General features: G+C 36.9%; 1 protein-coding gene across 2 annotated transcripts in view; it reads right to left on the reverse strand.

Moving 5' to 3' along the window:
* RAP1B (RAP1B, member of RAS oncogene family) overlaps positions 1-25360 on the reverse strand; it is a 279529-nt gene that overhangs the window by 25886 nt on the left and 228283 nt on the right. Inside the window, exon 1 of one of the 2 annotated variants that reach the window (XM_077775278.1) lies at positions 16900-16920. The exons of the other annotated variant lie outside the window; for it this stretch is intronic. The gene's annotated coding sequence lies outside the window, so the exon portion shown is untranslated. Of the gene's footprint in view, positions 1-16899; positions 16921-25360 lie in introns of those variants that run through there. 2 annotated transcript variants of the gene reach the window in all.

Consider the following 25360-nt stretch of genomic DNA (forward strand, 5'->3'; position numbering starts at 1 on the left):
TATGGTGACACCACTGCCAGTGTTTACTTCACATGTTTTAAACTTAAGATATCATCTAAATGAATATTTTACCTATTATTAAAAATCAGCCAAAACCAGTGTAAGCAAAGGACAGACTCCTTCCTCCTTTTGTGAAAAGAACACCATTCTTTTTCAACTTCAACCTAAATCTTTCCATTTTCTTGTCTTCTCAATTTTTTTCATCACTCAAATCTGTTCTTTACATTTATATATAGGAATATAATGTTGGGATATATTTGCTTTAAAGGCACAAGTGATTTTTCTACAACAATGTGGTCCAAGATATAAGTTGGCAAGTTTCATAGACTGGCAAAAAGAACCACAAAAAGCTAAATAACATGAAAGGATTCTATTCACATTCTTAAAACAAGAAAAAAAAAAAACACCACCAAGAGGATAACCACCAAGCAAACCATTTCAGAGGAGCCTATTTTAGCCAACAGATTAATCAAATTAAAGATGCTATTATTACTTCACATACATCCCCAAGAGATACAGGTAAAATTTAATCATTACAATATGGGAGGGGACCAAAAAAAAAAAAAAAGAAAAAAAAAAAGAGGTAGGGAAAGGGGGAGGAACCAGGTCATTAATGTCCTTTTTGGTATAAAGTATCAATATTTTGAATGGCTTTTTCCCAATAATACCACCAAGGCACAGTGCATGCCCCAGAATAGTTAAGCTACTATGGCTTAACTGCTGATAAAACTTGCAAGGATTTTTGGTAATTTTAAGTTATAAACCTGCTATTAGAGAGACCTCAGACATGGGCTTCTCTGATTTATATACATGAGGTCATACAAAAGCCAATTCCAGCAAAGGAATGACTAGGCATAGACTATCCTAGACATTTCTTTAGAAACACAGTCTCTGTAATGCAAATCTATGAGCAAAGCTTAAACCACTGTAAAGGGAACTAAGAGGAAAATTTCAGGCCACCTCAGACTTTGCTTTATTTAATAAAGTGCACTGAAATAAAGCATTAATCATCTGACAGATTATGTAATTTTAAATTAAAAAGTCGAGTAGCACCACCTTCTGATAAAGTCAACAATGATACGTCATACACAAATATATTCCTAAATAGATCAATTAAGCAAGTGAACTTTTGCATTTTCATTTGAACATTTAAAAATGTCCAAAATAATACTAAGAAATTTAATAAAACCTGAAGTGCTCCAATACCTCCTCCTGCCAAGCCAATCACCTAGTTTACCAGGCATTTATTACACTTCTTAGAAACTGTGCCAACAGTGATATGCAAAGGAGATGGCTACATCATAAGTGGAATCTCCCAATACTCCTGGTTTTATTTTTTTTTAATTTTTTTAAAGTTTTATTTATTTCTAGGAGAGAGAGAGAGCGCGAGACAGCGTGAGCAGGGGAGGGTCAGAGAGAGAGGGAGATACAGACTCTGAAATAGGCTCCAGGCTCTGAGCTGGCAGTCAGCACAGAGCCCGACGTGGGGCTCGAACCCACGAACCTTGAGATCATGACCTAAGCGAAAGTCGTACGCTTAACCGACTAAGCCACCCAGGCGCCCCCCAATACTCCTGGTTTTAGCACTCTAAGTCTTGTGTCCCAGGAAATCCTTAGTCCTGAGCAAATCAAGACGGCTGTTCATCTTAGGAGGAATATATCTTCATAGGAATTTGCTTCCTCTTCTGTTTCACAATCTTAAAGACATGAGAGGCATCTGGATGGCTCAGTCAGTGGAGTGTCTGACTCTTGATTTTAGCTCCACTCTGAGCATGGGACCTGCTTAGGATTCTCTTCTCTCCTCCCCTCCCCCCTCTCCCCCTCCTCTGCTTGCACCAGGGCTCTCTCTCAAAAAAATAAAAAAGAAAAGAAAAGAAAAGTAAAGAAAAGAAAAAAGAAACTGCAAAGGCTTAGAAAACATCTCTCAATAACTTGGGGTTAGCAGATAGCTTATCTTTTTCTGCAACGGCATCATACTTTTCTCTGAAATAAAATATGGAAATTAAAAACCAAAATGTGTGTGACACTAAGCCTAAGAGCCAAGCTGAGTGTTTATGAGAACAGACAACATCTGTATAGCATTTGCAATTTATGGTACATCTTGACATGAGCTTTCTCACTTGGATACAAGTCTAAGGACATTTCTCACGAAGAAACACTATCCTTTGCTTAATTAGGAGTGTCTTTCATCTAATTAGTACTTGAATATGCCTTAAGTGCAAGTCACTCTGAAGGTTACAAAGATGAACAAAACATACTTGGTCTCAGGAAGCTTACACTTTTGTAGGAAAAATAACATAAGAATATGGAAAATATTAAAAGAAACAAAAATACTGTGAAAATTTGAAGAGGGGTCAGGGAGAGATTTATGAAGAAGGTGACAAATAAGAAAACGGCACAGCACTTCAATAGGAAAGAACATACTAGAGAAAAGAAAAGTGAAAGCAAAGGCACAGAAGGCAGCAAAATGTAGGAATATGAGTAGACTCCATAGAAAGCACAGTCTGAGTGGATCTCAGGGCACAAATGGGAAAGAAAATAAAAACAGCAAGAGAGTCTACAATCAACATAATATAGACCCCTGAGTTTGGTCAAGAGCCTTGTCTTATTTTAATTTAAAGAAAAAAATTTTTTAATGTTTATTTTTGAGAGAGACAGAGTATGAGCGGAGGAGGGGCAGAGAGAGAAAGGGAGACACAGAATCTGGAGCAGGCTCCAGGCTCCGAGCTGTCAGCACAGAGCCCGATGCGGGACTCGAACCACAGACTGTGAGACCATGACCTGAGCTGAAGTCAGAAGCTTAACCAACTGAGTCACCCAGGTGCCTCTAGAAACCTGGTCTCATTTTAGAAGTGACAGTACTAGATATTTTGAAGAGAAACATACCAATATTGAAAAAACTAAAGGTACTTTTTAAATGAGTAAAAATAATTCTAACAGAAGGCTGGACAATACATCTAGAAATGTTAAGAATTTTATTAAAATGATTTAAATATAGCCTACTTTTAAAATGTACCAGTTTGCAACAAAAAACCTATAATGAGATGATGAAAACTAAAATTAAGAGATCAGAAATAATACACTGCATAGAGAAAAGAAACTGCAGGAGACTGAAAAAGAGTTAATAGTTAATCAGTAATTTCAGCTTTATTCTACAAGACTATAAGAATATTGTGTACCTACCATGTGCACAGATAACCAGATACACACATCAAGGCTATTTTTTACAACAGGATGTTAACTTTGACGCCCTAACATGTGATATCCAAAGCATACTGAGATTACTTTTAGTTAATACCGCTACCACACAACATGGCACCACTTAGGGTATTTGCATAAGATCTCACTTATATTGACAAATGAGGTGGATTCCTGGGGCAGGCCATACTTTCCTCAAAAAGCTGCTTTGGATCCATCCATGTGCATAAAAAATACTCAGTTATGACGGCCAGGAATCTAAATGTAAAGTTAATTACTGCATAACCAGCACTTAACACGGTTGGAATATAGAAGGCAATTATTTGTTGAATGAATCAAACCCAGTTTCTTGCCCTAGGGTCTGGCAAACTACAGACCTCAGGTCAAATCCCATTTACTGCTTATTTTTTTATAATTAAAGTTTTGTGGGAACACTGCCATGCAACTGCATTATTGTCTACAGCTGCTCATACTACAATGGTAGAGTTGAGCAGTTATGACAGAGACTGTACGGTCCACAAAGGCTAAAGATTTATGATTTGGCCCTTTACAGAAGAAGTTTGCTGACATCTGCTCTATAAGCTAGAACCTCAAAGAAGTAAGGATAGATCTTGTCCATTAATTCACTGGTGGCAAATGTGTTTTAGCTCAAACAACAACTCAAAATATCCTGGAGTGCAGTGTTGAGATTGATTCTGAGACCGACTTCAGTCTCAAAGGGAAAGATTATAGTACTTAATTATCAATGGCTACTGTGGTTTAGGGGGAGGAGGAATAGGGTTGTAACTCTAAAAATATTTGAATCTGTTGAAAAATACTTTATTTTAAATAACTAGCACTGTTGTTTGATAGTTTCACAAAGATGCATTAATTAGCCACAAAATAATATGCACCCTCCCTTCCCCCCCAAAACCTGAAAGGAATCACTGAGAATGGGTTGCCTGAATGCTGAAGATCGTCAAAAAAAAAAAAACAATGACTTTGGATTCTGGCATGATTGCTGTTGCTCATTTTTACAACATTCATTCATTCATTCATTCATCATTCATCCAATAAACATTCATTATTCACTTGGTCAACAGATTCAGTTGTTTAGAACCATTCCTAAGGATGATTAAACAGTGTTTTCAGAGGAACCTATGGCAAGAAGATACCCCCCACATACCCCAAAACTCAATCAAGCTTTAAAGATAAAACTGAAAAGTGCATGTTGGATAAAGTACATTTTTACATTTTAAAATAAATCTCTGTCTACTCTGACTGTGGAAGTAGTTAATAGAGCCAACAGTTTAACATTAAAGGATTCATGGCACTGGAGCTCTGCAAAAATTCCCTTTATATTATTTTAGAAAACTTTCTTTGTTGGGGCGCCTGGGTGGGTCAGTTGGTTGAGTATCCAACTTCAGCTTAGGTCATCATCTCACAGCTTGTGAGTTCGAGCCCCGCATCAGGCTCTGTGTGGACAGCTCAGAGCCTGGAGCCTGCTTCAGATTCTGTCTTTCTCTCTCTCTGCCTACCCCTACCCCCCCCCATAAACATTTTTAAAAAAATTAAAGAAAAAAAAAAAGAAAATTCCTTTGTTTGCTGGACCTACCACAAGTACTTGCACCCTAGCTGTAAAGCAGGCTGGGAAAGCTAGTCTCTAGCATTTTTATTTTCTACAAAGCAAGTTAACCAGGACTTATTTAGATCTGTGTCTTTTCAGACACTAGTAAGTCTCTTGAAATGTGAACACACACATCCATACATCTATAAAAGACATTTTAAGGGAAATGTTATATTTCTGTTACATGTAGTCTGGCCCATATTTGCCACACCCTGGCATGACAGAAGTAAGGAGCCATGCATGGGATATGGGAAGAGGTGACAAAACCACTACTGGGAATGGTGGAAAGGAGGGTCTCAAGGTCAGATCAAATTTAAATCTGAAGACCCAGAAGCCTATGAGAGCTAAGTGATATTACAGCAGTGGTCATCATACTGATGAGATGACTCATCATAGTAGGGATTGTATGTGTTTGTGTGTGAGCGCATGTCAGTCTTTAAAAGCACCTCTGAAAGACTCTGATAATACCTCCTCCTGTTCCCCCTAAAGTCCCTAAGACCTACATTCCTAGCAAAGAAAGGTCAAGGTTCACCACAGACTGGCTTATTCATCTTTTTGCCTTTAAATAACTGTCCCCCAATTTAGTAAAGAAAAAGAGTGTCTCTGTTCCTCAGGTCTCCAGAAATCAGATTCTTCAGTAATTTAAATAACTTGCTCTTAATGTTGTAACTTCCACAAGTCACAGAAAAAGAGAAAAACCACCACCTCAAAGGGATGGCCAATTATTGGGGGTAAGAAAGCTAACCATGTATTTTTCTGTTCCTAGGTGAAGTCACATCTTCTCCAAGTTTGGTGATTTGTCATTCCAAAATTTTATACTAACACCAAAGATGCTCGATAATGTTTTCTGAACGGGCTGGAGAATAAGATAACTACATTAACCAGAGAGACATCCCTATTTGTTAGGTAAAATATCTGCTTTCATGGATTTCAAGCAAATACTATATACAAAGTATAGTTTATGAGCTGTTAAGGTAGAGGCCAAAGTCAGAATTTAAGTTAAGGGTAGATTCCAGAACAAACTAAACCTGTTTTCATAAATGGAAGGACATCACGAATATTTCTTTTAATACAAACACTCAGATTTTACAAAACACCACTATCTAAAAAGATGGGGGAATTTTTTTTAAAACATAATTTTACAATCTATTTCAATTCAAGAAGGCTGAATTCAGAAATAAAACGGAATTGGTATCTTCCATGAAAGAAGGAATGACTGCAAAAAACATTTTATTTCATTGTACTGTTAACCTCCTAACTAGGATTAAATGACTAACCTTAATATGACCGCCCTCAAATGCATTTGAAACCATAAGAATAATGCATGATTTAGATTGTGGGTTCATAATTTGCATGACTGATTACATTCTAAATGAAATTTCAAGACCAGGGCATTCCTAATGGAAAATTCCCTAGTAAACCTGCCAAAAGTTCAGAAGAGAAAAATTAACCAACTAACAAAAAAACAGTGGAAGCAGAGGTACTTCCCATAATTTTCTTTTGTAATTTCAGTATCTCAATGTAAGCAAGCAGAGGTTTATGCTAGCTGCTTAATGCCAACACTGGTTTATGCAACTAATTGTTTTACGAAATTATTTTTAACTCATTTAAGTTCTTCCTTTTACATTTTGCCATGTCAGTTTGTTCAAAGATGCCCTCAGTTACTGAGTAAAATAAAGTCTATTTAGAAAAATAAAGTGGATGCCTCACTTTGGAAGCCACAAATAATGCTTGTATTTGGCTTTCTCATACATTGCCCACTTACCTGCATAATTAGTAGGTCAGTAAGTACTTTTTTTTTTTTTTTAAAGTAGCTTCAGAATTTGCCTGTCTTGGCAATTCTAAGAAATAAAAGTNGCAATGAGAACCAAAGTTTGGGTGTTAGGCTGTTAGAATAAGGAGTGCACATGGGGAAACCACAGAAAGTGTGCAGGCACTTTCTGTAATCAATTCTGAGTTTCAAAGAAGTATTTTCAGATACTTCCTTCCTTGTCAAAAACAAGTGATTCCATCAAGAGTTTCTAATTTTTACATGTTTATGTATTTATTTTGAGAGAAAGAGAGCATGTGCGTAAGAGAACATGCACACACTGGCAAAGCGGGGGTGGAGGGAGGGGTGAGGCAGAGAGAGAATCCCAAGTGGGCTCCACACTGCCAATGCAGAGCCCAACTTGGGACTCAATCCCATGAAATCAAGAGTTGGATGCCTAACCCACTGAGCTACCCAGGTACCCCCTGCCCCTGATTAACGATTTTTAGAGATGTCAGTCCTATAATGTTCCTATTCCAATCTCCTATTGTACTCTTACTTCACTATTAAATGTATTATCTAATTCTTAGAAATCTTATGAACTGGGAGACAAACTACATGATATCTCAAAAGACGTTAAAAGTCTACTAAAAAACTGTGCTAATATATGAGATGTCAACGATCAAACATTAAAAAAAAACCATTTATTATGTTTTAGGCACCAATATACACAGATGAATCTTCACTATCTCCAAACACTTAACTGGATTCTAAGACTGTTTCTCAGCTAATGTTTTCAGACCCTGATGTCTTCCCCAAAGACACAACGTAATAAAAGAGTAAAGTCTTTCCAACAATCTTAGATTCACTTCTCATTGAGAAGCTATAATATTTTTACACAGCAAAACCTCACCTAAGTACTACCGTGGGGCTATTTATAGTTTTTATTCTTCCTATTTAGTGTGACTATTCATGTTTCACTTTAGAAATATTAAGTGTTTGAATACTCTTACTAAAATTCAAAACAAATCATTCCACAAAATTCTGAATTCCAAAATACCTGGGACCAAGAATTGTGAGGGATAATTGGCCTATAATTCATTTCATAAACATCTACAATAACTAAACACTTCTTTGAACAAACTCTGCGTTTTCTAATTTCAGTACCGTCGCCTCCCCTGATTCGCTGTTGGTTTAAAACTTACATTCTCTCTTGATATCATGCATAGATCCACCCACCTCATTTTAAAGGTCTTTTTGGACTACGAGAACCTAAGATTTTCCACTATTTCTCTAGTTCTATAACCAATCATCTGTATCACTCATTTGGGTATTGATTATTATTATTCTGAACTGCCATTTAAATTTCAGATTAACTTTTCATGTCTTTGCTAAAACCTTTTGTGCATACTCAATTTAATCCCACCATACAGTAACTGAGAACAATTAGCTCTCAATAACATGCAGTCAGATGAATGAGTACTCAAGAGACATGCCCTAAATAATGAATTATAGTTGGAAATAGATATAACACTTATTTATTTCATTAAAATAAAAAATGTTGAACATTATGTGCCAGTTATTGGGCTAACCATTTGAGATTGTGGTGGCAAAGTGACATGGTATTCTTGGCCTCCTGAAACAAACAGTTTAGAGGGCAAGAAAGAATAAGTAGATAAATGTTAATTACTGATTGTGATAAGAGCTCTAAAGATAATAAAGAGGATACTCCTTTATATAAGGTGATCAAGAAAAACTTCCCTGTAAATGTACAGCTGAGCTAAGATCTAACATTGACACTGAGGCAGAATTGCAGAGCTGCAGAAAGATCATACTAGAGAGTAGTTGTAAACACCAAATCTCAAAAGATGGCAAAGGGCTAGTTGGGTCAAGATCAGAAAGAAGTCCAGTATGGGAAGAGCTTTGTTAACAATGGAGAAGAGATAAAGTTGTGAAGTAAGCAAGAAATGGATCTGGTTTCTATTTTAAGCCATTGGGGGTGGGGACAGGAGGAAACTGGGACTGGAGGATATTACATGATCTGATTTACATTTTTAAAAGGTAATTTTTAAAATTACCTTTTTATAAAAGATAGGTGGAGATGAGGACAAGAATTGAAACAAGTTAGGAAGCTACTGTAGGAGTCAAACAAGAGAGGACTGGCTTAAACAAGGGTAATATCACAGAAACACAGGATTTTAGAGCTCAAAAAGACCTAAACAACCATTTAATCAAACTTGCTTTAATGGAAAGATAAGTCCTAAGAGAGAGGTTAACGTGTTCAAGGTTTTACAGCCAGTGCCAGAGAGAAGCCTGGGACATTCAGGTCAAAATTATCACTAAGCCATGCTACTTAACAGGCTGGAATCAAAGGTCTAGCAACTACAAAAACTAGCATATAATTTCTCAAATTTACCCCTCATGCTATATCAGCTAAAACTTATGCAAAAATAAGTGCCCAATTTGACCACGTAAAGGTTCAGAGAAAAGTGCATAAAGGTCTACTGAGGAATAAAAAGTACTCTTAGCTCACACTGCTTAGTGACTGAACTTTTACTTTAAACCCCATAATCTCTGATCGATAACACTAATTTATCTTGTACCCAGGACACTTTCTTTGGTAGACCAGATGTATCAATCACTAAAACATCACAAATGCTTTTCAAAGTGTTTATCATTCCTGTCCAACCAGAACTCTAAAGTGAATGCCGTTAATAGCCTTGCTCATTTGAAAGAGAATCTTTTAATCATCATCCTTACTCTTTACTGTGCTATTTCCTGCCCTTCTACCTCTTCACTACCTATTACACCATCATCACTTTCATGTCAACAACAGAAAAACATTATGAATGCTCTTCTGTCCTTAAAAGCTTGCACATCCTGTCTTCCCTTTGAAGATGATGAAGTAAGGTGACAGGACTCTTCAAAGAAAAGAAAGCTTGAGTATAAAAAATCTAAAATAGAGGAAATTTCATACATTTTTTTTTCAGCTAGCAACTAAAACTGCACAAGCAAGAGCAGTGGCAACCTTGTGATTAATTTGGATGTCCTGAACCTAAAATATAATCTCACTATGTTCCCTAGTTCAGAACAGCTGACCAGGTAATTGTTTAATACAGAGAGAACTAAAGCTCCCTAATAAACTCCCTCCCCCTCACTGTGGGATTAGCTTTTGTAGGCAGGAGTTCTATAATGCTTAATCCTCAAAACTAGTCCAAAGTTAGCATTTTTACACTTATTCCTCTCAACCACTCCATGCCTCTGCCTCTCCTCTTCTGTCAACGCTGTTCTTTCAGTGGAACTCAGACTTAGACTCTTTTACTTCACAGAACACATCCACTTTACTTAGGGAAATGGCTGGAACTAAATTTCCAAGAAATTAAGTACAGTATAAACTACTAGTTACCTACCTTCTTTCATAATCTGAAACTTATTACTTGAACTGAATGCAGATTAGCCTAAAACTCCTTTAAAAATTGGAAGTGGGGTGCCTGGGCAGCCCAATCAGTTAAGTGTGTCTGACTCTTAGTTTTGCTCAGATCATAATCTCATGGTTCGTGAGTTCGAGCCCGGCTTCAAGCTCCATGCTGACAGTGCAGAGTCTGCTTGGGACTCTCTCTCTCAAAAATAAGTAAACTTTAAATAATTAGATAAAAGATTTGGAGCTGTTCTATAACACGAGGTTTATAAAAATCCTCAACAAGGATTGCTACAACTATTCTTAAACAAGCATGAAAAAGAAACCACTTTCTCTCAGAAGGTAAGAACTTAGAATTGTTTCAAAAGTATCTACTAAAGGGGAGCCTGGGTGGCTCAGTAGATTGAGCATCTGACTCTTGATTGTGGCTCAAGTCATGATCCCAGGGTTGTGGGATCTGCATTTGGCTCTAAGCTAAGTGTGGAGCCTGCTTAAGATTCTCTCTCCCCCCCTTCCCTTCCCCACCTTGTGCATGCTAAAATTAAAAGAATATACACTTTAAAATCTACTAAAGGTAGGCAACACAGCAAATTCTCAGGTCAAAGAGACATTAAACTTGAAATGGGAAAAAACTGATAGCTTTACTATAGGAAAGCTACTAAATATCCTAAAATCGTGAAAGTCAACTACTAAAAAACTAATGAGTTATCAGGTATACAAACCAAGTATTAAAACCAAGAAATAGGCTTAAAAAATAATACTCACCTGTTACTATGATCAAAAGTTGAATGGAATGCTCAAGAAGCCTATAAAAAAGTCAACCTAAAATGACTACATATTAAATAGAAATTTCAAGATGAAGCACATGAAAACATGGCTTCACATTTATCTATGGTTCCTATTCTTACATTCCCCTCCAACAAGAATATAAACTAAATAAAAGATGTTAAACACTGAGAACAAAGCATGGAAAAATGAGTGTAGAAAAAAGTGAATAATAACCACATAGCTAGGACTATTTTAGTAGCCTTTTTCAGATAAATGTGGATACTCTCCTGATACTACACCAAAATTTGACAAGTGGTTGCAATATACTGGAATAGAAATCTTACCAATAAACTTTAGATCTGCTGGAATATTAAAAACCAATGGTCTAGCTAGAACTTACAAAGGATTTCTTACCCATGCATGATTTTGTAACATCATGCATTGGTCACTTGGAAAATGCTTGTACAGAGTTATGTAGATCTTCAAATGTTGACACATTATATATTATCTTTAAAAAACTATCTTTGTTAACATTACCAATATCATCAGAAAAATTTTCTAAATATTGGGAACCTGTCAAGAGCACAGTGACTGACATAAATTTTCCAAATTCTAATTTTCACTTGAAAACTGGAACGTTATCATTGACCATAAATACTATCAATCCCTTTCTTAAAGCAACAGGCTCATTTTGTTCATTGTTGAGAAAATGTCAGCCTAATATCCAGGTCTGAATAACTGTACTTTTTCAGGGATTCTTTCTTTATTTTTTTACAAATAGTTTATTGTCAAGTTGGTTTCCATATAACACCCAGTGCTCATCCCCACAAGTGCCCTCCTCCATGCCCATCTCCCCCCTCCCTTTCAGGGATTCTTTAAAGCAAAAATGGTATTCATGAAAAAAGTGGCTGGTTTAGCTTGCAACTCAAATTACACAAATGCTTTTCCTATAGACAACTGTTATATCCTCAATATGGCAGCAAAATAGTGTTTCAAACATACCTTCCATATTGTCATAGTATATTGAAATATGTATAAGAGTCAAGATTTGATTAAAAAACATTTTTTTAAACTTCTTCATCAAGTGCATTTAGGTGAAACGTTTTTGTTTTTTAGTGTATGGCAGTAAAGAATACAATGACTATGACTATAGTGTGGTGCCCTAAGTTTTACCCACCACTGCTTTTGCATCATTGGCACACATGTCAATGCCATGAAAAAGGCAAAGAACATCTCAGTATTGTTACTGTAAAATCAGTCCCCAGGATTCTTTGGAGCATACTTTGAAAACCACTGAGCTAGACAATTTATTAAGCTGTTCACAATCGCAATTATTTTTTCTTAGTCCTTATCCATACATTAATGAGAGCCATAAAAATCAACTTCAGTTGGAAGAAGCAATGCTACAGAGGAATAAAAGTTTTATAGAACAAGAACTAATACTACTTTAGTATACTCCTTATAACAATTTATGGATAATATTCCACTCAATCCTCAACAACTCAAGGGGTGGCTGGGTGGCTCAGTCAGTTAAGCGTCTGACTCAGATCATGATCTTACAGTTGTGAGATCAAGCCCTGTGTTGGGCTCCAAGCCCTCTCCTCCTCCCCTTCATCTATGTGTGCACTCTCTTAAAAAAAAAAAAAAAAAAGAAATCCTCAACAACTCTAATATATGCTATCTTTCCCTCTGAGGAACCATGAGATAGGAAAACTTCAGGAAGGGAAATACAAATTTTGTCTAAAAATTCATTGTACTGGTGGGATTTTAAGTGACATTAATTGTCTTTATACTTTTCTGTTCTAAACATTTTAACAAGAAGATTAAAAAGACAAACATTTAAAAATGCAGCCAATCTTACCAATACAAATCCAGTGCAATTTCAAGTTGATGAATTTTATGAGCAGAAGAAAACACACACATTTTTATATACTTCATCCCTATCCTTATTATCTGTACAGTACAGAATTCAATATTACCAAAGGATTCCTGAGTTCTGTTATCAGGGAGCTTAAATATAACTTAGAAATCTTAAAAAACAGCTATAACTTTGTTAACATAATGTAGTAATATTCTCACTGCAACCTTAAAACACAAGGTAACAGTTGGATGCAATATGCAGACCACTTTGACACCAAAAACCTATTAATTAAACAGAGTTTATATTACAGTTTTTATTGTATAGATACCCTCAGTCCCATTAACTTTCAGAGAGTTTCCCCAATTTTTTTTAGAATAAAGTGAACGGGAAAATATATTCCAACGTATAAATTTGAGAAGTATAAATTTTAGAAGACACAGATAATTAGAATTTTATTTTACATAACATTTTCCATTTCCTTTCCAGAAGCTTTTTCCAAAAACTGCTATTAAATGGACAAAACAGATTTTCTTTCATCTTTTTTCTCTTCCCACAAAGCAAAGAGGAAACCAACAGGTAGAGGTAATCTATCAATGAGGCAATCAGTTCCATGTATATTTTCAAGAAAAAGTTATTTAATGAAATGCTAAGCTTTGGATATAAGAAAAAATCTATTTTATTAAAAGTACATATTTACTGAAATAAATTTTCAAAGCTACTGAAAAATTCAGCAAGATTTATAATGTAGTGAAGGTAGTGATTCCAAGAAGTCAATAATTTAAGGCAATCAAAATTATTTATAACGGTTTTAAATAGATGCTGTCTTCCTTTAACATCATTATTGAGTCTATCTGTACAACAGTTAAAAATATCCAATTCCTCACCACTGGAAAAGATTACCTAGCAAATTATTTCATGAGATCAGAATCCAATTTAAATTTAAAAGGTCTCACTGGTTATATATATAAAATAAATAAAGTATATAAAGAAGCTTATCTCCAAAATTATAAACTAGCACAACTACAAGAGTAAGCTTTAGAAAACCAGCTCAATGTAAAATCCAAAATCAGAACATTAGATAATTACTCTCTATGGTTAGAGAGACTAAGACTCTTAATTAAAAGTAAACATATTTCTACTACTCAAGTACTTCAAATACAAACAATTTTAATCAGTTATATTCCAGATATTGTGCTGTATAATAAAAACCATACGGAAATTCTGCAGTTCATGTTGCAAATTTTCTCTTTTGATAATTTAAATATTATTTAAAACCTGGTACATTTCCCTAAATGTTCATTTCTTTCATAAGTTTAAGGTTCTTTAGAAACAGTTTAAAAAATTCTTGATCCTATATAAATACAGAAAAAAATTCTTTTTAAATTGCTACTGAAATAATAATCAGTTGCTGTACAGCCTTAATTTGACTAACATCAGGAATAAACACACCAAAGCTAGCAAGTATGGAATACTGGTATTTCTTTTTGTTTGTGCCACATTTTAAAAAGTGATTTTAATTCTTTAAAGGCAGCACAAAAGTTCCTAATAATCCTTCTTCTTTAAATGTCTTTAAAAACAGAAATTCTATGGGGTGCCTGGGTGGCTCAGTTGGTTAAGTGTTCAACTCTCAATTTCAGCTCAGGTCATTTTATGGTTTGTAAGATCAAGCTCCACATCAGTTCCACACTGAGCATGAAGCCTGATTGAGATTCTCTCCCTGTCTCCCCCCCNAATTCGACTATGGAAAAGGGATTGGTGAATCCAGTGTTCAACTAGGCTCTAAGTATAGCAAGCCAGCTTTTACTGCAAATGGATAAATTCATTCTATTTTTTTGTAGCTACCGCTTCCAATGTATTCAGATTTCCAAAGAATAAGTAAACTAAAGACTTAAGTCCTCAAATGATAATTAGTACCTTTTGATTTTACTGCAAAATATCTAAGAACACTGAAAAATATCTGGCTTTCAGCACCAAGTGTTTCAGCACATGGTACAGAACTCCTGTTTATTGAAAAATTTGTCTACTTGTTGCAATGAATCATTGCATCAGCCAAAATGTCTGTTCTTAACTTTTTCTAAAAAAAGAAAAATCCAACTTAAAAAGGCTAACAGTAAAAAGTTCAGCCTAACTCTAAGACCATGGAATCCTCAAAAACGGTAAGAGAGGAAAAATAAGGCGCATAGTCATAACTTTATGTGGTCTTACAAAGTTTAAGAAAGATCAATCTTTGTCAAGTTTTCTCTAGACTGAACATGTGACATCACTGTTGTAACAAAAAAAGAGCACTTTTGAACTTTAGTTCAAAAATACTAAAAACTATTCCTGGTGTATCAAATTTGGATAGTACAGATCAATACCCACTCTCTTTATCTATATATACACAGGAACATGTTATTTTAAGTCTAGGAAAATGACACATGTGTATCAATAAGATGTTGGTATTATTCAGTAATAAAATTATCTATTTAAAATCATACAATTGGGAAAAAACTAAATATCTGTGTAAAACAGTGAAATTTTCTTTGTATCCAGATCCAGTTTCACGGCTTAATTTCACTCCCTTAACAAATATTTATCAATCACCTACAAGAAAACTCAAAATTGAATAAGCAATTTCTCATCCCAATCTCAGACTTTCTATTTAAACATGTATAATTAGTTACCAGGTTATCGATCTCTGCACAGGTCTACAAATCTTGAATTACATTGGAAAATACACTTAATATGATATTTATGTACATGTTCACAGTTTTAGGATTAATCCTTTATACAACTCAACAGATGCTCCTTACCATTGGGGCTTACTTTCCTTTCATGTAGCTAAGAGAAATATTAGAATCTTATAGTTAAGGATTATTTTGAGGATAAAATGAAAACCAATTTGTAAAACCAATTTATAAATGGATCCCAAAGCCAATGTGGAAATGTTTCTTTTTGAAGGAAGACAAAGAGCTCTCCAAATATTCTCTCTTAAATGTTTACTACAATTAATTCTTTTATCTAAATGCTAAACGTTATGTGCACAGGCAAGGTTCTCAGAACTAAGAATATAATGGGGAATGAAATGGATCAGTCCCTACCCTCATTATGCTTACATGTAACAAACTGGCGTTATCTACAAGCAATGTACCATGCCAGTGCTTTGGGGCATACAAAGAAGACATCCCTCCCTGGACTTTACAATTTAGATAAGAAAAATCATACGAAGATTGACAACAGAACAGTAGCAGATGTTGGAAGTGATAGATAGGTGTCATAGAAAAAGGTGGCTCTCCTGGAATGGAGCAGGGGGGTATTACGGAGAGAATGCAAAAGACAGCAATTACTTTCATGCCCCCTACCACATTTTAAAATTAAGCCAGTTTATTATTGGGCTCTTCAGTTGTATTCTGACACCTGGAACATTAAAACAAAACTGACTACAGGTGTTTTAAAGATTTACTTTGGGGCTTCCTCAGATAAGGCAATGTCACAATTTACTGCGAATGCCAAACAAGAAAATCCAAATGAAAACACTTGGTGCAGTGCAGAGTTTAAAAGCAAAGATGGGCTCAAATAAAACCATCATTCAGGGTTCTGTGTCCTTAAAGTTATTTAACCTCCTTGACTGTCAATTTCCTCTCTTATAACCTGGAAATGAAACTACTGGAGTGGTTCTTCCACACTATTTGATTAAAGTACCAATCGTTTTGTGTATGATTACTATCCTGTAAAAATGTTAATTCACGATAAAAATACTGTATTTCTTCTTCCAGTTTCTCTATTACATACTGTCCTGAAAGTCCGCAAGGCCACTAACTAATCTTATCTTTCCTAGGCCTCAGTTTCCTCCTCCATAAAACGAGAGGGTGGGACTGGATGACCTAAATAGTCCCTTCCGGCCCTTAGAAAGTCCCATGACTCCATTATGACTCAAATACTTGATTCAAGAGTCAGCTTTTAGGAGTGATAGGAGTTTGAAGTTAAATGAACATCTCCCTTTTTTTTTTAATGTTATTTCTTGCTAAGATAAAAGTTTTGTTGAGCAAGTCTAAACAGTTTTCTAATTACAAAGTCAAAAATTTACAAGTTAGAAGCTTAAGTTGTAAGCACTCAATATATCTCAGATGCTACCAGCAAAACAAAAATCCGATTAGGCTGAATTAATTTTAAAATCACGATGTTCATTTAGTGTCAACTTCTACCCCGTTAAAAATGTAATTTCCTGTTACCGTAATACAGAACTGCTTATGTTCCTTCTAAACAAGAGTTGCAGGAAAAAAATCCTTTTTTGCTANACTTAAACTCGCAAGAATGACCTTTTCTCCAAAAAGCCATCAGCTCTTTTCAGAAGAAAAATCCAAATGGCCCGGTTAACTGGGGTAAGCTCTAAATAAAATTCATGGTGCTGACAGTTTTAGGATAAGACACATCGAGATGGTGTAACAGAGAAGACGACAAACTTCCTGGATTTTGTCTCCCTCTGTAAGAGAAAAAGAGATTTCCTCTTGCTGACGAAGGGAAAGGCCCCTTTAACAGTTTTTCCCTACGCGGTGGTTGCTGCCAGACTAGGTGGGGCTCCCTCCGCTGCCTTCCTCCTGCCACTTCCCGCAACAAACGGAGCGAACCAGTCCCGTTTCAGGCAAACTTTTTCCCTGTCAGGCTGGAGCCTGCAGGGCGCCGGGGAGTGGTTTCCCCCGAACGCTCCCCGTCCTGGCTCGGGGCTGGGGGAAGCTGGGTCTTCTCAAAGGACAACTTTCTGGTTTCCGTTCTAACTTCCACCCACACCCAGGAGGGCACCGGGGTGGCCAGCGAAGGGGCTCCGGGGCGGGGGGGGAGNTTCAGCTTCGCCTGGGCCACCTGGTTCGGCACCCATGGACGTGTCGGCATCCCTGACTTCAGCGGGTTACAGTGTTGCGGAGGGCTTAGAAACCCTCTGAAACTTAAAAGATGCCTTTATTGCGAACTGTAATTCAGTCACCAACCACCTAACAGTTGGTGCTCGCGTATTCCTTTGTGCTGGGGAAAGTGGCTGGGAAAGTAACTGAGCGTGCAGCCTCCACACCTAGAGCTCCCATGAGGGAAAGCAGGCCAGGGCAAGGTCTTTTTCATTCTTGAAAGGGTTTTTCTCTTGACAAGTATTTCAAACACTGGTGTCTTAACTCGGCTAAACTCTTTGTCCAAATTACCCTGCCAAACTCAGTTAAGAAATCGATGATCCCAAACAACTTTGTACTTCAATCAACTATTTATATGAATAAAATAAATTGCATATTTAAATGCATGACTCCGGCACCTTAAAGGACTACTCATAGGTAGGTTTATGGTGAGACTACTGGGCAACAGAAAGCACTCTCTGTTCCAAAAATGCCTTGCTCCAAAAAGGGCGGGAGCTTGACAAGAGAACTTAACATTATTAGAGAAAAGGCTAAAATACAAATACCCTCCCTACAAAATATCAGCTCTTTTATGAAAGGAAGTTTTGATGAAAGAAGAGATTCAAAGAGAGAGCAAAATGCAGGAAAAAGTCGGGAGTGGGAGGTAATTGAAAACTAACATTTGCTTAGTTCAGTTTAACTTTATTCTTATTTTTTTTCTTAATTAATTTATTTTGAGAAAGAGAGTGCAAGCAGGGGAGGGGCAGAGAGAGGGAGAGAGAGAATCCCAAGTAGGTTCCTCGCTGTCAGCACAGTGAGCCCCGGTGTGGGGGCTCGGATCTCACAAACCATGAGATCAAGACCTGAGCCAAACCAAGAGTCAGATGCTTAACCTACTGAGCCACCGAGGTGCCCCAACTTTATTCTTAAAATAAGTTTTTATGAACTTTGATAAATTGGGAAGAGTAATGATAGGTACAATCAATTTCACTCCTGTAAAGAATATAGTAATTGAAAACTAACCAAGTTAAAGAATAGATAGAATGGATTATAATTATCCTAAATTTTCTGTATGTAAGTGCTTTCTAGGTATCCCACAATTCAGATTAATTGAATGTTATATATTTCTGCAATTTCTGTTTCCTTAGAAAGCCCCTTTACCCCCTCCCCTAAATTTAAAAATGTTTTATTTATTTCTGAGAGAGAGACAGTGTGAGGAGGGGAGGGGCAGAGAGAGAGGAAGACACAGAATTTGAAGCGGGCTCCAGGCTCTGAGCTGGCTGTCAGCACAGAGCCCGACGCGGGGCTCGAACCCACGAACCGTGAGATCATGACCTGAGCCGAAGTCGGACGCTCAACCGACTGAGCCACCTAGGTGCCCCCCCCTTACCCCTTTTTAAATTTTTTTTTGATGTTTATTTATTTTTGAGAGAGAGAGAGAGAGGTGGGCAGAGCGTGAGCAGGGGAGGGGCAGAGAGAGAGGAAGACACAGAATTTGAAGCGGGCTTCAGGCTCTGAGCTGTCAGCAAAAAGCCCTGGGAGGGGGAGGGGTTTGAACTCCTGAACTAGGACTGAGCCACCTAGGTGCCCCAGTAAACCCCTTTTTAATGGAAATTTCAAGGACAAATTTCAGAGCAGTCTGTAGGAATTGTTATAAAATCTAAGTGAATGAATTCTAAATGAATTTGACTTTGCATGAAACTTTGATCAAGTCTGAAAGCCTGAAACTCTTAAGTTCATGGAAGCAGATGTTCCTTGGGTATACCAGTGTTTTTTCTTCTTTTTCTCAACCCTCTCTGACTTTCGGGCGTTTGTTTTAGTTTTTGTTTTTTTCCAAAGTCGGTTTTCGAAGATTGGAGTTAGGATTATTCAGAGTTTGAGGGAATACTTTATTTTAATTAAAATACATTTGTTTTTCTTCTGATAGGCTAGAAATCATTACACTTGTATTAAACTATTATCATTATGCAAAGAATGAGAGAATCTGCATGTCTTAGTACCAAACTCTTCTTGAAATCTTCACCAGGATATTGCATGGCAACCTCAACTGGTCACGCATGCCAACTGAACTCACCATCTTTTGTCCCCAAACTAGTTTCTTCTTTTCTTCTTTTGTTAATGGTATCACTGTCTTTAAAATTAAACAGTTTCCAAACCTGATCCTCCTTTCTCTGCCTTTTCTCAAACCGTCAGTCAGTTGGCACATCTATAAGTAATTCTTTTCTACTGAGACCATGCTTGTTTAGGTTGGCACTACCTTTCAACTCCTGGACGTTAGCCACACCTTCCTACCTTGCCTGGTGGTCTCCTGTCTGTTCCTGCTGTGATTTATTCTACACATTGTTGCCAGATGAATTATCTTAAAGCATATTGAGCAAGTCACTCTCCTCCTCAAGAAACCTTCAGTTACTCTGTTGCCCTACGGAAATAAAATCCTTGTGTAATATATTATTTTCTTTCTTACTTAAAACTGCCTTACAGTCAGAGTGGACTTTTTGTCTAACCCAAATATAGTGCTGCCCCCCTGCTCTGGTGTGTATAGGGGATTTCCTCTGCCCGAAGTGGTCCTTCCCACTCCTGCCCACTATTCAAGGTGCATTTACTTTCTCCAAGAAAGACTGTCTTTCCAATCTAATACGGTCTGATATTTTCCATTGAATGTAGTTTCTTCTCTTTTGAATCTCTGTAACACCCTATTGCTTGTCTTTTTTTTTTTTTTTTTTTTGTCACTTCTTTTCTACCTTCCTGCCAGAACAGGAGTTTGCAAACTTTTTCTGTAAAGAGTTGGATGGTAAATATTTAGGGCTTTGGCCAGATGGTCCCTGTTGCAGCTACTCAACTCTGATTTTATTGTGCAAAAGCAGCCATAGGATGTGTAACAAATGAGTGTGGCTGTATTCTAATAAAACTTTATTTATGGACACTAAAATTTTTATTTCATATAATTTTCAAATGTCACAAATCCCCCCCTTCTTCTTCCCTTCCTCCTCCTCCTCCACCTGCTCCTCCTTCTCCTTCCATTTAAAAATGTGAAAACCCACTTTTAGCCCATGGTTGTACAAAAACAGGCAGTGGGACTGTTTGCCCTACTGTGCTCAGGGCCAGCTTCGTGGGTATGTATCAGGGGCCTGTGCTTAGAAAGGCTCAATGATCAGTTTAATGCTCTGATGTGACCATCTTGAAATTTTTAATAATTTTTGAATGAGAAGCCTGCATGTTTTTGTTTATTTATTTATTTTGAGAGAGATGGAGAGCAAGAGGCAGCATGAACTGGAGAAGGGCAGAGAGAGAGATGGAGAGAGAATCCCAAGTAGGCTCAGAGCTGTCAGCACAGAGTCCGTCTCTGGTCTCTATCTCATGAACCATGAGATCATAACCTGAGCTGAAATGAAGAGTTGGATGCTTAAGCAACTGAGCCACCCAGGTGCCCCTAGAGGCCTGCATTCTCACTTTGGCTTGGGGTCCTCACATTCCGCAGCCAGTCCTGTCTGTACTAGAAGACCCATAGGATCAGGATGTGTCTTTCTTGTGTTTGGTATGGTGCCCTTCACACCATAGGCATTCAAAATGTATGTGTTGAGAGATTTCTCAGGGTTGTTTTGTATTGAGCCATATAGAAGGATGAGGTAACCTCTCCCNCTTCTACTCACTATAAAAGCAGTGCATCTCCCAAACTCAGGGCTCCTCTCCTGTATCATAATCCTCTGCATGTGTAGGCATCCAGGTAAGCCTATTTTCATTGTCCCCACAGGACTTAAGGGGTATGTAGAACCAGTACAAGCATGATGCTCTGGCTACTGCTTTTGCTGTGAGCAATAAAGTCCTTTGTCTCTCAAAAGAACCCAATGTATTTGTTGACTTTTCTATTCCTAAGGCACTGTGGAATAGTGAAGAACACCTCTTGTGTTCAAGAGGTCAGCTTCACCACTTATTAGCTGCATGGTCTTGGGCAAATTCCTTAACCATGGTGAGCCTTGGTTTTCTCATATATAACATGGGGCTAATAATCTCTGCCTTATAGAGCTGTTGTAAGATGGAATGTAGGAATGTAGGACATGGTCATGTTTTAGCACCTGGGACTAGATGAAGCTCAAAGTTATTTTTTTCCCTTTTAGTGGAAGTGAATTCAATGCGCATATCCATAACTCCTGCTGTATTTATCCTGATACAGTAGTTCTGATTTTTCATGTTATTTATTTCCTTAAAAGTTATACTTCAAGGGTGCCTGGGTGGTTCAGTCGGTTAAGCGTCTGACTCTTGGCTTTGGCTCAGGTCATGATCTCATGGTGGTGAATCTGAATCCCATGTTGGTGGTAAGTTTGAGCCCTGTGTTAGGGCCTGGTTAGGATTCTCTCTCTCTCTCTTTCTGCCCCTCCCCTGCTCACTCTCTCTGTCTCTCTCTCAAAATAAATAAACTTTAAAAAAAGTTATACTTCAAATAACATCTATACCTCATTAGTTCCATTTCAAAAGTCCACATAAATAAAGGTCCTATTGCAAATCTAAAATTAGATTTAAAAAAACATTATATTTACAACTTTCCTAATTAAGAGTTCATGATTATTGGCATTAACAAGAGTCATGCTGTTTAACTTCCAGTTAAGTATGGTAACAGTAGCATTGGAAGTCATTAACCTTAAATATTATTATAGATTTCATTCACAAATGAGCAATATTGAAATTTGATTCTTTCAAGGCACTTCCTATCTATTTTTGTCCTCTATTGTGTGTATTCATGTATGTGTGTGTGTATGTATATACATATATAGTACGTATATGTAGAGTGTATATAAAATATGTACGTATATGTATAATATATTATGTATACATGAATATATATAGTGTATAGTATATTAAAATTCCTTTGTAATATCCTGCATAGCTAAAGGTGGACATTGAGAAGGATAAGAAGACTGCTTGTTGATGCAAAAGACAAAAAACCATGGCTTAACTCCTCAGGTTCATTCTGTTCTGTTGGCCAAAGATCGTGTTCCAAACTCTATGCAGTTGTTTTCTAAATTTTGCTCTTTACCACACAAGAGACCAGGTAAGAGCGTATTAGACCATTGTTATTATAGGAAAACAATTCAGAACTCATACTCCCCTAGGGTGGTTTGTGTGCCTCTAAGATTTCTATTTTGGGGAATCCAACTCTTCATATATAAGGAAAAATGAGGCAGCTTGGCATGTTTTCTACTCTGTAATAACTGCTTATTTGTCTCAAGATATATTTCAAATTCTGCTTGTATTCTATTTTGGCAGTTGGAGGCTTAGCCACCAAACCTGCCTATGCCACATTAAAGAAAGCTAACAGTTCTATAATTTTGTCACTGAGAATGTCTATGGTGTAAGGAACAGATCATGCTTAAAATTTCCCTTTTTTTCTTAAGCTGTGGCTGAGGAAAACCATACAAATGAAAATGACATTCCCCAAGCCATCGTGCAAATGAGTGTTAAAGGCGAAAACCACTGGGATAACCAACTTCATGAAATACCTGCTGTCATGAGACTTTCAAAAGAAATTTAAAGTAAGAAAATCTTTTAAAACCACATATGAGTACTTGCAGAATCTGGGCTGTCTCCAAATAAAGCAGTTAATATAATCATGCCACAGATGCTCAGAAGTTAGGCATTCCCTCAGACTTTATCATTATGATAGTATTTGGATTCTAGCCCAAGTTACCCCTGAATCCTGTGTATGAATCACATAACTTCATAATAATTGCCAAATTCCAAGAGGTAGGTTTTAATGCCTCATTACACAGATGAGAAGGCTAAAGCTTAGAAGACTAAGTGACCAAGGCCATATAGAAATATGTGGGCAGAATTGAGATGTGTGACCTTAGTCTGTCTGCCTTCTTTTCGCACTATGCTGTCCTGCCATTCTTTAACTAATCCCGTTTTCTTCATCCAGCAAATCTCTCTTGTCTCTTTTGTACTTATTTAAATCTCAGTCATTAAAATCCAGTGGTCTCTTGTTTGTCTGAATTTCTCTAATAATCACTGTTTTTACCACTCATTTGGTACTTATCAGACATTACCTTATTTAAATAGCTTTTGTCTTCTCTCTACCCTGAGATTCTTGGGAACCAAGACCATATCTTACAATCTTTCCGTCTACCATACTGTCTGGTATCACCTAGTAGAAATAAAATGTAGTTTAGGGGGTCTTGCTAATAATCTTTGTTAGACTCTCTAAGCTGATCATAATGGATTTGTGACCTCTGGCACTTACTTAACCTTTCCATGTTCCCTTTTAGTGATCTCTAAAATGCATGCAACAATGTCTATAATGTAGGGCTTGCAACGTTTTAAAAATAAGAGACTAGGTATAAAAATGAAAGTAATGCAGAGCAGCGACGAAGTGGACTGGTTCTGGAATCAGAAGTCAGACTGCAAGTATTCAAACACAGGCTCCATTCATCCTAGAGAAGTTACTTCTGGCAACTCAGTTTCCTCATTGGTAAAGTGAGTACCATAATAGAACCTACATTATAGCATTACTGTGAGGATTAAAAGAGTTCACAATGCAAACAGTGCCCACCACAAAGTAAGCACTCTATAAATGTTAGCTGTCGCCATCTGAAAGAGTACCAATAAATGTTGGTTGCTCTTCCAACTCTTGGCATGATAAACCTGTGCAAACAGTAAGAATTCAATGAGTGTTACAGTTAAACTTTCCTCTTGCTTTGCTTCTGACAGTCCTCAATTAAGGATTGGTTGTGCTTTAAAGTTTCTTTATGTTAGTAGCTTGTAACTGGAAAATATGTATGCAGTGGAAACAATGCTGTAAAGTTTACAGCATGAATATCTTAAATTATGGCATGATTATGAAGGAGGCCTAAAAAAGCTGATTTTAATCCACAGGTACTAAAAACACAGTTCTAAAAATATAAGCATGCCTCGGAGATATTGCCAGTTCCGTTCCAGACCCCCACAATAAAGTGAATATTGCAATAAAGCAAATCAATTTGGATTTTTTTTGGTTTCCCAGTGCATATAAAGTTATGTTTACACATATTCTGTAGTCTATGAAATGTGCAGTAGCATGTCTAAGAAACAATGCATATAACTTGATTTAAAAATACTTTATTGCTAAAAAAAGTTAACCATCATCTGAGTGTTCAGCAAATCATCATCACTGATCACAGGTCATCATAACAAATATAATAATAATGAAAAAGTGTGAAGTATTGTGAGAATTACCAAAACGTGATACAGACCCACCAAGTGAGTAAATGCTGTTGGAAAAATGATGCCAAAAGACTTGCTCGATGCAGAGTTGCCACAAACCTTGTTTGTAAAAAATACAGTATCCGTGAAGTGCAATAAAACAAGGTATCCCTGGACTCTTTCAACTACTACTAATCAGTATGTATGTATGTATGTATGTATGTACGTATGCATGTATTATTTATTTATTTATGGCATATTTATTTATTTATTTTTAAAATATAATTTATTGTCAAGTTAGCTAACTGGTGCTTTTGGTTTTGGGGATAGATTCCCATCATTCATCGCTTACATATAATACCCATTGCTCATCCCAACAAGCGCCCTCCTCAATGCTCATCACCCATAATCCGCATTTATACCACTGTTCCCTTAGTTCTCACAGCACCTTTTTCTTGTGGTTTTCCTCGTTTTTTCTTTGGTTGTTTTTTCTCACTCTCTGTGGGCTATCTCTTCTTCCCTCAGACCTTTAAGGGTTGGAGCCCCCACAGAGCTGGATCCTGGGCCCTTTTCTTGTTGTATACTTTTTTCTGGGAAGTTCTAGTCTTTCCCATGGTTTTCTATGCCAGCTAAATGTCAGGAGCTCACAGGGGCGCCTGGGCAGCTCAGTAGGTAAAGTGTCTGACTCTTGATTTCAGCTCAGGTCCAGATCTCATGGTTCATGGTTCAA

Source organism: Crocuta crocuta, unplaced genomic scaffold (genome assembly GCF_008692635.1).
Source record: "Crocuta crocuta isolate KB4526 unplaced genomic scaffold, BGI_CrCroc_1.0 scaffold97, whole genome shotgun sequence".
Lineage (NCBI taxonomy): Eukaryota > Metazoa > Chordata > Mammalia > Carnivora > Hyaenidae > Crocuta > Crocuta crocuta.